This window comes from Mustelus asterias, chromosome 20, assembly GCF_964213995.1.
Source record: "Mustelus asterias chromosome 20, sMusAst1.hap1.1, whole genome shotgun sequence".
NCBI classification, from domain to species: domain Eukaryota; kingdom Metazoa; phylum Chordata; class Chondrichthyes; order Carcharhiniformes; family Triakidae; genus Mustelus; species Mustelus asterias.
In genome coordinates this window covers 35,079,673-35,094,710 of record NC_135820.1, presented here as the reverse complement: position 1 = coordinate 35,094,710, position 15,038 = coordinate 35,079,673, and positions in this window count along the sequence as shown.

Sequence of the window (15,038 nt, the reverse complement as noted above, 5' to 3'; positions counted from 1 at the left end):
CAGATTATACCAGAATAATATTCAATTTCTTTCTAAAGCAATAAGCCATACTTTTGGTTTCATTTTCAATAAGGTATTATTAACATCATCTGAGCTCCAATTGCCTGTTTCTTTTGGGCTAAGTCTCCGGCCTATATTCTCTTTCCTGAAGAACAGGGGAGTGTAGGAGGAGGTAGAATAAAAAAAACAAGTGTTTGGGATTTCTGGTAGTAGATAGGTGTATTTCTCTGAACTTTTTTTAAACTGTAAATTACACCCTAACATATCTAGAATGTCACTGGCCTGGCAAAACCAGGCATCAGCTCTGAGCAATGCGCCAGGCTCCTGAACAGTCCATTTGAACTGAATTGAACAGAAATCCAATTCAGCCCAGGCCACAGAGTTCACTAGGATGGACAGAGTCAGTTAGGTGTAGTACCTGCAGGTATCAGAAAGAATTATTGATCTAAAATAAAATTGTGAGGCATTGAAACCTGCAGGCAGCCTGAAGACAAGTAGAGAAGAGAAACCACGTAGTATTTCTGAAAGTAATTAACTGGAGTGATTGACCATACTTCTGTATCGAAGAACCAACCACTGCTACAAAAAACATTTTTAAATTCATAATTCCACAGATTCTATGTGGATAAAATTCTTGTATGTGATGGTTTGCATGAAATAAATAGACAGGACTTTATAGATTTCCAATAATGCTGAGCAAAGCAATAACAGCACTGTTGTTTATGTATTAAAAAAATTGCATACAAAACAGAATGTTTGAAAAATGAAGAACAGTTTATCTTCTTATCCCTTGGCTTTTACATGTATAAAGCCAGCAAGGTTGGAGGGCTATTGCATGGGGTAGTCAATGCTCCATTTTCCTCAAAGATCTTTTTGAATGTAAATAGCTGAATAATAGTTTCTGTGAGCAAGCAGAGATGCCTTAGGAATTGAAACCTGAACCTTAGTGAAAAGATTTGGTGGGGCCAGAACGCTAACCTTTCTTTCCTCTTTACAGCTATTGACTGACCCTCTGTGCATTCCTGACGCTATGTTGTTTGTTGAAATTAAAATATTTCAGCATTTGTATCTTTTTAACCTATGATGCATCTTCATTCTTTGCCACATTTTAATTACTATACACTACATCTAATGAGTAAACTTTCTCCTACATCTTGACTCCCCCTGTTGTTTTCTGTATTAGGTTTCCTTGGCTTGTCCCAATGTTACCCAGCGATCTCCCACATGACCACTGACCCTTATGCTCCCATTGAGCACTGACCTCTATTTAACACATATTAACACATTCTAACATCCTACCTTTGTCACTATTAACACTCTTCAATCCCTAATGACACCATGAACAGTCCCTGTGTTCAGTCTCATATGTCCACGGGATCTTTGCCAATCTCTCCTCAGCTCTCACCTATCACTGACTTTCCATTCTGCCCCATCCCCTCTCCCAGTATCTAATTCATAATTTCTACACATTTTTAGTTCTGTAGAAGGATCAAAAGACTCAAAGTGTTTATAGTGTTTCTCTCTCCAGAGATGCTGCCAGACCTGCTGAGTTTACCCAGCACTTTCTGTTTATCTTTCTAACATGTAAACTAATTGACTGCAAACTGCCTAGGAACTAATTTTATCCCCTCATTCAAAACAATGGGTAATATCAAAAACAGCATCACTTTATAAAGATTATGGGTGAGATTCTCGGGCCTCCCAGCCACGTGTTTTCCGCCTGCAGTAGGTGGCACGTTGTTTGCTAGCAGCGGGATTCTCTGGTCCCACTGCTGTCCATGGGAATTCCTACTAACGTCACCTCACACTGGCGGGAAACCCGCGGGCGGGAGTGCACTGCTGGTGAGACTGGAGGATCCCGCCGGTGTGAACGGCTGGAGAATTCCAGCCTATGTTACTGTCCAGATTATTTTAAATTAAAATGTATGTGCATAAAACAGAGAGCACACAATACAAATATGTGAACAGGATCCAACTCACAGGGATATATATATTCTATTTTAGGAATGGAACAGCCCCTTTGGATAAATCAGCAGTCTTTTTTTCCTTGACACACAGCCTGCAATTTTGGGGTGTATGTTTTGTGAGAAGTTATTATATATTCAATAAATGAGCTTCCAGTAACCAGAGTCTGTTCCATCCCTCCCTGAACTGGGGTACTTATTCCATGGAACCCGTTTGTTGTCTTCAGAACCCCATTAATCTCTCACTGTGGGATAATGACCTGCCATTGTCCTGTTACTTTTGGCATTTTCCATTCAATTGTTTCCACACAATTGGCCACATCTAAATAATCTGTCTAAAAATAAAACTGCGTCAATAACATTTTAAATAACCTTTTAAAGATTTTGTACTGCCAAAAAATACAACTTCCATTCTGTCACAGTGCAAGGTTCCAGCTTCCTTGGAGGGCAGACGATAGATTATATCGCAGTCATCTTTTCAATGAAGGTGGTCTTCACATGTTCCCATGGTGATATGTATTATTTTAACTTCAACTGATGTTTACTGAATCCCTGTGAGAAGTGGAGTAAGAATTGTTCAACCAATGCACAGTAACAGTGAAAGAGCAGCCCAGACCAATACACCCAATCCTTCACAGGAAATTAACTCTGGGTCCCAGATGCATGCATTGGCACTGTGGATCAAATGATTCTTTTGAAATTTACACCAGTACAGAACTTTTAGTCTGTTTTATTTATTTTACCATCGACATGTGTCCTGAGACCCAAAACAAAACGCAAAGCTTAAATCATAGAATCATAGGATCATCCATAGAATCCATAACATCCGGCCCATTGAGTCAGCACCAACTCTCCGAAAGAGCATCGTATCCAAGCCCAGCCCCTGGCCCTATCCCCATAACCCCCCACACATTTACCATGGCTAATCCACTTAAGCTGCATATCTTTGGATTGTGAGAGGAAACCGGAGTAGCCACGGGAAACCCACTCAGATACGGGGAGAACTCCCGTGCAAACTCCACACAATCACCTGAGGCTAGAATTGAACCATAGTCCCTGGCACTGTGAGGCAGCAGTGCTGACCATAGAATAGTAGAGCAGGGAATGAATCACTTTTGACTCATTCGCCGGACATTTACTGCCCCGCCCGCCACAGAATCGGAGCGGGTGAGGGGCAGACAATGGAAATGTCTGTTGACCTCGGGTGGGAATTTCTGGCCTTGGTCATGCGAGACCATAAAATCCCACCCACTGAGTCTGCACTGACTCTTTTGGAGAGCAATATAATTAGTTCAATTCCATGCGCCCGGTTTTACCAAAATTTCGCGCGCGTTAAATCGTGGTAAAGTTGGGCCTCGGGCCTAAAACGCGGTCCAGACCCGACCCAAGGCCAATCGCGCCTTTACCAACAGCCGATCCGGGCGCCGATCCGGCATGCGCCCGAATCGGCCAGCGGGCCAATTTAAATGCATTTGCATGCATTTAAATCAGCAGAATGAAGCCCGCGCCCAACTTTACCAAAGTTTCCCACGCCAGCAGCCCCCGACGCACCCCCCCCCCCCCACCCGGGCTCTCGACCTACCTTGATCGCTGGTGTCCGTCGAAAGCATCTTGCGATCCTGGATCATGGCCTTGCTCCGGGGGTCCTGATGTGTAGAATGACGTCTCTTCACTGGGGGGGGGTGACATCACTTCCCTGAGGGATGGGGGTAGGGGGGATGTGACATCTCTTCCCTGAGGGGGGGGGTAAGGGGGGATGTGACGTCTCTGCCCCCTACCTCCCCCCACCCCCGCCCCAGGGAAGAGACGTCACATCCCCCGCGACCCCCCCTCAGGGAAGAGATGTCACATCCTCTCTACCCCCCACCAGGGAAGAGACATCACATCCCCCCCCAACCCCCCCACCCCCCTCAGGGAAGAGATGTCACATCCCCCCTACCCCCACCAGGGAAGAGACGTCACATCCCCCCCCCTACCCCCCCACCCCCCTCAGGGAAGAGATGTCACATCCCCCCTACCCCCCACCAGGGAAGAGACGTCACATCCCCCCCCTACCCCCCCACCCCCCTCAGGGAAGAGATGTCACATCCCACCCCCCCCCCCCCCCCCCCCCCAAACAGGGAAAGTCAAAGGCAGCGCAGAAAGCAGTGCTGTCAGCGCTGCCTTTGACGTTCGCACTCGGGCGCGCTGAGTGCTGACGGCTTCAAACTGCGCATGCGCATGTCGGTGCTCCGACAGATGCACATGCGCTAGGCCCCGCCCACTGGACCAGCGCCGAAAAAAGGTGTATGGGGGCGCTGGACTGCGGCTGCCGGGCGCGGGTCTGATTTACAACCATGCCTGGCACTTAGGGCCGATTCGGTAAAATCGGCCCCCATATCTCTGTAAATATTTTCCATCAACTATTTATCCAATTCCCTTGTGAAGGCTCCTATTGAACACATATCCACAATGTTATCAAGAAATACATCTCAAGTCCTAAACACAATATAAATGCAACATGCAACTTGCTGTTGTTGTTGATATCCCTTCTCTAAAACTTTCCCAACCTTCCTAATGAATAGTGTCGAGACTTAGGCAAAAGACCCCAGCTGGGGTGAACAAGTTTTAGAAGTGCTGCAAATTTAATATAAATTCCTTGATTTTGTACTCTATTCTTCTATAAAATCTGCAATTGTTAGCTAATTGCTTTGTTAATCTGTATATGACCTTCAAGGATTTGTGCATAAACATCTTCAGATCTCTTTGATGTACCCATTTCAATTCAACTGCATATCAATTATTTCCAAGCAGTCAACTGAGCTGGGGGATAAATGAGGTGTAAGAAATTGGATTAGGTAGAAATCTACCATCACCTTCCATGATTTAAGCCCGACTACTATAGCCCATGGCCTCGCTCATTGCTGCTCCTATAATGCTCGTGAGAACATGGAGCATTATCCCCCACTGATTAGCTTCTGTTGCCTCTGTTTATATACCAACACGCTGCAAGATGGAGGGAAATGTATCAGTGAGTGTGATGCAATGTTTTCAGGTAGCTGACAGTGTATGGGCTTGCAGCAGTGCTTGTGTGAGTGAGGTGAAGCATGTCAATGTTATATATACGTTGTGATTGATAGAGAGTGTTAATAGGTGAATGATGGGGTGCAGTGCAGTGAGCAGTGTATGAGTCTAGTGGGCAGTTAATGGGACACGGCATTTGGAGTTGAATTCACCGACTTGGATCACTTATGTGAAGTTATTGAGCTTCTTGTACCACCCCACCAAGGTTCTCAGAAATGAACTCTTGGCATTGATATTCATGACTATCTGCTCTCACTGCCCTTTCATTGGAGGCCTTCCTGCTCATCCCACCCCTAACCTGTGAGTACAGGACAACTTTGTACTACCTCAACCAGGGCCTCCAGTGCAGTGTCCAGAAATCTTGTATTCCAATCTCTTCCATGTTGTGCTATTCCTATTTTCAGAACAGATTTACTCTCTCAACTGTTCCCAGTACCTACAGTAGCCATGGCGCACCAAGAGTCATAAGACCATAGGATCATAGAACTTCACAACACAAACAGAAGCCTTTCGACTCATTGAGCAGGATTTTATGGCCTCGCTCGGGTGAGACCGGAAATGCCCGCCTGAGGTCAATAGAATTTCTGTTGTCAGACCCTGGCCCACTCCGATTCCATGGCGGGCAAGATGGTAGAGTTCTGGCCATCGTGTCTGCACCAGCCAACACATACCCGTCTATTCTAATCCCATTTTCCAGCACTTGTATGCTTTGGGATATCAAGTGCTCATCTAAATCTCCTGTTTAAGAAATGCAAGCTACCTTTCAGTGGTGCAGAAGTTGACATTTTGGGCCTCCGACTGATGTATCCAGTCAATGAACAGTTAGATTCTGTCTGGACAAAGAGATCAAGGAAATGATCGGAAAGCTGACATGGTGTTTGCACGGCAATCAGTGAACAAGGATTCATTACACCTCACAAAACCCACACATGTTCTTGGGGTCCATTCAATTTTGAGACTGAAATTTGTACATCGGTGCTGTTCATTCTAAATGCAAACAGATCGATTAACCTGACATCTTAGAGTTGCTGCTGATCGAGGTTGGTGGGGTGTTGGTTGGCCTCAGAGGTGGGCGTTGCACAAATAAGCTTTCTTTGGTGGAACGTTGGGACACGCAGATTCCCCTCCTCTGCAAAATTTGGCAGTCCCAAGTGTTAACCATAGCACTGAGGAAAAAACAGAGACACAGAAGATGCTGGAAACACTCAGCAGGTTGGGCAGTATCTGTGGAGAGAGAAACAAATCTAACATTTCAGGTCGAAGACGGGTGGCAAGGTGGCACAGTGGTTAGCATTGTTGCCTCACAGCGCCAGGGGCCCAGGCTTCATTCCTGGCTCGGGTCACTGTCTGTGCAGAGTCTGCATGTTCTCCCTGTGTCTGTGTGGTTTTCCTCCGGGTGCTCCAGTTTCCTCCCACAGTCCGAAAGACATGCTGGTTCGATGCATTGGCCATGCTAAATTCTCTCTGTGTACCCGAACAGGCGCTGGAGTGTGGCGATAAGGGGATTTTCGCAGTAACTTCATTGCGGTGTTCATGTAAGCCGACTTGTGACACAAATAAATAAAGTTTAAACTTTAAACTAAAAAAGTCTATATGCCCAACCAGTGTGATTAACTCTTGTGGAGAAAATTAAGGGATAATCTGTTGTGGGGGGTCTATTTGTGCAGGGGGCTGGGGTGGATGTGTGGGTGGGTGCGGGGAGTGGTGGGGGGGGGAACAACAGTGCTGCCAGAGCTATCAGAGCGACAGAGGAGCATTGCTATGAGGGGGTTTGTGGTAGGGCATGCTGCCAGAGGTAAAGTAGGCTCCAGAGAAACACACTCGCAATCCTGGACCAAACAGAGTGATTACAAGCCTATTCTGATAGAATGTATTTGGGGTGGTATTGTTGAACAGGGGTGGAGGGGCAATTAGAGGACAGGTGGTGCGATGGGGGAAGGACACAGGGAATTTAAATTGAGCTCACTTGCGTTAAATTAACAATGCTCTTGAAATAGTTTTGAATCTTGTATAAAGGAATGCTAACTTCAAATAACAAGCATGTTTCACACACAACAATCTGCCAGTCTCCTGTCATTCAGATCGTAAAGACCACAGCTGCAGCACTCAGATGGCACAGAGAAGCTTATCTCATTATTTCCAGAAATGTAGTGATTTTCTGCTGCTTCATTGTTCCCTAAGCAGTGATTTTTATCAGCACATTAGCAGACTCATTATCAACATGTTAATACAGTTGAACTCCTTTGAGCTGGATCCTCAGCAGTTACAATACTTGCATTTTCCTCCTGCAAATTCCAATCTGATCAATCCTGAAAACATTTGTGATTGAACCAATTTTCCCATGATTATGCAGAGCGACTGCAGTAATTCTAAGGGGGAGGATAAATACTTGAATTTATATAATGTGTTTTACAACCACTGATGTCCTACAGTGTTTTACAGCCAATGAAGTACATTTGAAGTGCAGTAGAGAGGAAAACACAGCTTCCAAATTGTGCACACTGAGCTCCCAAAAACAGCAATGTGTTAATGGCCAGATAATCTGTTTTAGTGACATTGGTTGAGGAATAAATATTGGTCAGGTCACCAGGGATAACTCCTCTGCCCTTCGTCAAATAGTGCTACAGGATCTACCTATCCATCTGAAAAAATACAAACAAGGCCTCTCACCTAAAAGATGGCACCCACAGCGGTACACTCTTCCCTGGAGTGTCAGCCCCGACTACGTGCTGAAGTCTCTCAGTGGGACCTTAACCCACTACCTTCTGCCGCAGAAGTGAGGTTGCTACCACTGAGTGCACAGTTGACATTTCACCAATGCAGTCATATATTATAAATAGTGAATGATAGGATGGCTGGATGCAATTATAAAAGGGACGATCAAACTTCATTAATGAGGATCAGCATAACTTGGGGGTACCCTTGTGTTGAGTCAAGGATCTGTTATCTTGTACTGAGAGTTTAATCCCACTTCACGGTGCAGTGGTTAGCATTGCTGCCTCACAGCGCCAAGGACCTGGGTTCGATTCCTGTGTTGGGTCACTGTCTGTGCAGAGTCTGCATGTTCTCCCCGTATCTGCGTGGGTTTTCTCTGCGTGCTCCGGTTTCCTCCCACAGTCTGAAAGACGTGCTGGTTCGGTGCATTGGCCATGTTAAATTCTCCCTCAGTGTACCCGACCAGGCACCTGTGTGTGGTGATTAGGGGATTTTCACAGTAACTTCATTGCAGTGTTAATGTAAGCTTACTTGTGACAATAATAAATAAACTTTAAACTTATATGGAATCAGATCCAATGATGGTGGCAAGCCAGGTCCAACTCTATTGCTGTTGATCGTATCTTTGGATTTTTAACTAGTATTTCGGAAATAGGCTCCCAAGATTCAGTCCATTTTAGGTTAAAATCACAGATCATTAAATAATATTTAAATTTCCTGAAAAAAGCAAAATATAATGCTCTCCCTGCATCTCTTTTTCACACTCGATTACTTTCCAATTCTTTCTGTAACATTGCCTTCACCTGTTTTCTCTTCCTCCTTGTGTGGGTCTGGCACCTCATTCAGTGTATTATTCATTCACCCATCTCGTGCTTTTTCTCACTTTATTAAAGCTTCTCCTTTGCAGTGCCTCCTCTTCATGTTTTATATCTTCACGATCTGTCTTTATGTTTTCTTGCTCCATTTTAATCCGATGCCTTTTTATCACCAAAGAAATACATAGAAAATAAAAGATATGCCTTTATGTTTTTCACAGTACCAGTTGTCTTGTAAATTCACTGCAAAAAGTAAAGATCTCAGAATTGTTTACAATAAGCTATGAATCAGTGGCTCTGAGGTGATTGTGGGAAATCCTGCTGCCTGTGTGGCTCTGTCACTTCTTCCTCTTCACTGCATCAGTGCTGTAGAGTAATGGATGACTGGGAGTGACTACAGAGCAGCAACTAAAGTGTTCCAATGATAAACAAATTGTGAAACTGAAGAAAATTTGATTTTAATTTGTTATCTGAGCCTGAAAACTTTTCAAATAAAATAAACATGTTTTTTTTTCTGTGTTTGTTTCCCCTCTGCGCAAGCTTGGAAGGCCCAAACAGAAAGAATAAAAATGCCCACCCAGGAAGGAAAGGAACATTTACATAGTGCCTCTTGTGGCCACCAGTCATCTCAATGCATTTACAGTGAATGAAGTCTTTTTTGAAGTACATTCGCTGTCCTAATGTAGGAATCGTGGCAGCTAGTTTGAGCTCAGCAAATTGCCACAAATTTGCTGAACACAAACTAGCTCCACTGTCTGTGTGGAATTTGTACGTTCTCCCCATGTCTGCGTGGGTTTCCTCCGGGTGCTCCGGTTTCCTCCCACAGTCCAAAGATGTGCGGGTTGGGTTGATTGGCCAGGTTAAATTGACCCTAGTGTCGGGGGGAATTAGAATCTTGGAAAGAATTGATTATCTTAGAAACCCTACAGCACAGAAAGAGGCCATTCGGCCCATCGAGTCTGCACCGACCACAATCCCACCCAGGCCCTACCCCCATATCCCTACACATTTACCCACTAATCCCTCTAACCTAAGCATTCCAGGACACTAAGGGCAATTTTAGCATGGCCAATCAACCTAACGCGCACATCTTTGGACTGTGGGAGGAAACCGGAGCACCCGGAGGAAATCCACGCAGACACGAGGAGAACGTGCAAACTCCACACAGACGGTGACCCAAGCCGGGAATCGAACTCAGGTCCCTGGAGCTGTGAAGCAGCAGTGCTAACCACTGTGCTACCGTGCCGCCCATTAGGGGGGTAAATATGTGGGGTTACAGGAATAGGGTCTGGTTGGGATTGTGGTAGGTGCAGGCTTAGACCATAAGACAAAGGAGCAGAATTAGGCCACTCAGCCCATCGAGTCTGCTCCGCCATTCAATCATGGCTGACATTTTTCTCATCCCCATTCTCCTGCCTTTTCCCCATAACCCCTGATCCCCTTATTAATCAAGAACCTATCTATCTCTGTTTTATAGACACTCAACGACCTGACTCCAAAGCCTTCTGCGGCAAAGAATTCCACAAATTCATCATTCTCTGGCTGAAGAAATTCCTTCTCATCTCTCTTTTAAAGGATCGTCCCTTTAGTCTGAGGTTGTGGTTTTTTCTGCTCGTGGAAACGTCCTCTCCACATCCACTCTATCCAGGCCTCGCAGTATCCTATAAGTTTCAATAAGATCTCCCCTCATCCTTCTAAACTCCAATACATACCCAGACTCCTCAACCATTCCTCATACGACAAGCTCTTCATTCCAGGGATCATTTTTGTGAACCTCCTCTGGGCCCTTTCCAAGGCCAGCACTTCCTTCCTTAGTTACAGGGCCCAAAACTGCTCACAATACTCCAAATGGGGTCTGACCAAAGCATTATACAGCCTCAGAAGTACATCCCTGCTCTTGTATTCTAGCTCTCTCGACATGAATGCTAACATTGCATTTGCCTTCCTAACTGCCGACTGAACCTGCACGTTAACCTTAAGAGAATCTTGAACAAGGGCTCCCAAGTCCCTTTGTGCTTCTGATTTCCTAAGCATTTCCCCATGTAGAAAATAGTCTATCTCCATTCCTCCTTCCAAAATGCATAACCTCACACTTTTCCACATTGTATTCCATCTGCCACTTCTTTGTGAAAAGTGATGGACTTGATGGGCCAAATAGCCTCCTTCTGCACTCTAGGGATTCTATGATTCCATGATTCTAGGCACTAACAAACTCATAATGACTGATTTTTAAAAAATAAAATAAATTACTTCAGATGCTGGATCTGAAACAAAAAACAGAAAATGCTGGAAAATCTCAGCAGGTCTGACAGCAGAACCAAACTTTTGAGTCTGGATGAATCTTCGTCAGAGTCAGAGCAAAAATGTTTTTTAAAAAATGTTGATTGAGATATAAATATTGGCCAGGACCCAGGGAAGCTTCCTGCCTGATGAGAGACTCCATTAAACAGATATGTTCACCAAAGGAGAAAATACTCCTGGAATACAATGGCCCAGAATTTTCACAGAGCCGGGAGGTCTCCACACCTTAGCAGAAATGGCCCTTGAATCTGGAATTCCAGATCCTGAACCTGGCATCCACCATTTTCTTTGGGGGTATGAGAGATGGGGTCCCAGCCGTATTTCAGACACCTGCAGTTCACGGAAGCAGTTGCACACTTAAAAATGCAGCCGCCTTCAAACAGAATCAATTTTGGTCACCCAGGTTTCTGAAACACAGCTCATAGGCTTTAGGTATTTGTAGAAAAGATGTAAGTCTGCTGGAATTCTTTAGGAGAGGTAAGGTACCCTTTTGGGAGAGGTAGTGTACCCAATGGAGAAGTAAGATAGACCATTGGGAGGGGTCAGGTAGACCTAGGGAGAGGACAGGTATCACTTCAGGATTGATAAGTATAGATTTGAATTTGCATAAAAAGTGGATAATGCCTGTGGAACTGTCAAGCTGTCAAGTCACTTAACTATCCTGTTCTTTAAATTTTGAAAAATGCCAGCCAACCTGCAGTTGAAAAAAATTGTGCTTGCAATTTCAATAAATGTTTTTGACATAAGCCTGTGAGTGCTATCATTATAGTATTATTTTTGCTTGACTGCTTTCACATCCCATCATTATCATATAGGGGTCCTGGAGACAACAGCAGCAGCCTGTGCACTAACAGTGGAGATACTTTGAGGCTTGGATTTTCTGCTGTAGCAAAAAGGGTGGGAGAGACCAAAAATCAGAAGACTCGGTCCCCGGACACAGCATCTGCCATTTTTGCGGTGGGGAAATGAGCCTGGGTCAACACTTGTGCATGCGCATTTTGCAGAGGCAAAAACCCATATGAAACAGCAGTCTAACTTTGGTGATCCAGGTGTTTGAAACATGACGTGTGCAGGTTAGACTTGCCAGGTGCATGTCTGAATAATTTGGAGTCTTTTGAAGAGGTGGGGTAGCCTTTTGGGAAGGTAGGATGCCCAAATGGTTATAGTTGTAGGACACCTTTGGAGGAGGTTATGTGTCCTTTGGGGGAGGTCAGATACTCTTTTGGGGAAGTCATGTGCCCCTCTGGCGAGTTACAGTCTCCCTTGGGATTGTTTAAATGGGCATGAATGTGTGCGAAACTGCATAAACTCATTGACTGTCAAGCTCAATGGAATGTCAGAAGTGTCAAAATGAACTGTTGAAAGCAACCGTCTGCTGTCAAGAAATTTAAGACACCTGCTCTTTAAATTTTTGAAAGAAATATCTGGAATATAAAAAGAAACTTGTTTGCTATTTCTGTATGTGGTAATTTCAGTAAGAAGTTTAACAACACCAGGTTAAAGTCCAACAGGTTTATTTGGTAGCAAATAAACCTGTTGGACTTTAACCTGGTGGTGTTAAACTTCTTACTGTGTTTACCCCAGTCCAATCTGGTATCTCCACATCGTGGTAATTTCAGCAGGCCCAAATGGCTCAAAACCAGGGCAAGAGGCAGGACAACATTGGTGAAAGCTTCCGGAATGGTGAAGCTGTGTACATGTTCTGCTGCAAAGGACTTAGAAACATTTTTATGGGGTGGAGATACTAATAGACATGCACAATTAAATGCTTGGTGCATTGACAAAACTGCCGAGAAGCATGAAGGAGACCAGCATCGACTTGTCCTATGATTTCGTAGAGAACCTGGCCATTTCCCACCCAGCCCTTAATTCTGAAGCCAGCAGGAGGCGATCAGGGATGTTGGGTGGTGGGGGAAACTGGCAGATTACCCTGCTTATGGGCCTTCTTCATTAGTCCCCTTTCCCGGTCGGGTCTACATCTCATTCCCAATGCTCTCTCCGCTTCTTCACCTCACTCCTGATCCCAGCCTCTCTGTTAAGATCCCCACTCCCCTTTCCCCACCCACATCAACCTCCCCCGCCCCCCCCCCACTCCCCCCGTCAAGTGCGTGGGCCTTCCCTTCCTGTCCCAGCCACAACAGTCCTCAACTCTTATGTCTAATCTAATTCCAGCTCGTGGGAGTGCTTGTAGTTTCAGCAGTGGCCATTGCTCTCGGTGCCGTTGGTGAGACTGAAGAGCTGCCAGCCAGCCTGAACGATTGGCAGCTCTCTGAGAAGGGGTTTCTGCCCAAATTAGGAGCAGTAGTCTTGCTTCCAGCTAGTTGATACTCCCCGGAGTGTTAAACGACAGAGGAGCACCCGACACCTGCGAGGATGCAGTCCTCACCAGGTCTTTGGGTGGGAGTGCTGGAAATCCCACCATCTGTTAAACACTGCCCCGTGTCTGCCTGGGAGGCCTCTTACTCCTGTGTGGTTAGAGGATGTTTTGCTTCCTGTCCAAGATTTAAAGTGCTGCATCAGAGAACAATGGAACATATCATTTTCACATCCCTCCCCGCTCAGGAATTCTTTCTCAGTCACATTCAGCACTTCCTGCAGAAAGAGTGCCAGTTTCTATTTCAGAAAGCTAGTTGGTGAAGGAGAACTGGACCTAATCTTCATAGAATCATAGAAACCCTACAGTGCAGAAAGAGGCCATTTGGCCCATCGGGTCTGCACCGACCACAATCCCACCCAGGCCCTACCCCCATATCCCTACATATTTACCCGCTAATCCCTAATTTCCTGCCTATCTCAGGACACTAAGGGGCAATTTTAGCACGGCCAATGAACCTAACCTGCACATCTTTGGACTGTGGGAGGAAACCGGAGCACCCGGAGGAAACCCACGCAGACACGAGGAGAACGTGCAAACTCCACACAGACAGTGACCCGAGCCGGGAATCGAACCCGGGACCCTGGAGCTGTGAAGCAGCAGTGCTAACCACTGTGCTACTGTGCCGCCCACCACTGTGCTACCGTGCTGTATACTTTTATATTAAATTACCGAGTTACACATTACAGGCAAATACCTCCTAATCCAGAAACTGGTTTTTGTGCCTATTTTTCCCTCTTTTGGAGGACTACAATTAAACACCCAATTTGGAAGGAACTATGCGATGGTGACAAAAACAAGCCAAAAATCTAATGGAAACTTTATAATTCAATTAAAAAGCTTTCCTCGGTTGATGATACTCCTTTCTCCACCACCACCACCACCCACATCCCATATTTCCACTGGTCCTAGAAGCGATTGTCTAGTTATAGGGGGCTCAAGTGAATGACCAGTCAGTGTCCACCAAGTGCATACGATTAAACACAACTATTATATAATTAACATGCACCCCCCTTTTAAGAGGTGCAGGCTGGTTTTAAGTCATGCCAACATTAATTAGTGCTGGCTTTGCACAAACCTGGGCCCCTACTTGTGCGCAGCCTGAGTACAAGGCTGTACACTACTGCCATTTAAATTAACAGGCAGCGTGATGTTTACATGCTGCCTGTATCACAATGAACGGGTGCGAGTTAATTGCGCATTGCGATCCCCCCCCATCCCCACTGTCCGATTAACAGCTTTATCCAATCTTCACCCTTAATGTTCAACTAGAAAACAGTTTCCTGCAAAGAATTGACGATTCCATTGATGGAAATGTGAATTTCACTGTCAGATAGATATTTAAAGTCAGTGGTGGCAGCCAATGTAGGATGTTGCTTTTGATTAAAGATTTAACAAACTTAAGTTGAAAATAGAACTTCATCATGACTCAAAGTATTTGATCCTGAAACCATCAGTGGAATGACTTCCACATGATGACATTCAACATCTGGACAGACTGGAGCAATAGAACTGCATATGGTCCATTTATATAGGTTAACTGCAAACGTTACATCAAGGAAATGTGAATTGTGAGGCTATACCTATCAGGAATGGCAACCAGGTTGGGGATCTTTTCTCTGGAAAGGAAAAGACTGAGTAGTGACTGGCAGAGATCTCTAAAATTATGAGAGGCCTTGATATATGGATTAAATGTTTTCATTTGTCTGGGAATCCATAACCAGGGAATATAAACATATTGGCTGGAATTCTCCAGCTGTTCACGCCCCACTGCCACTGCCAGCGAGGATGGCGAATTTGGCACTC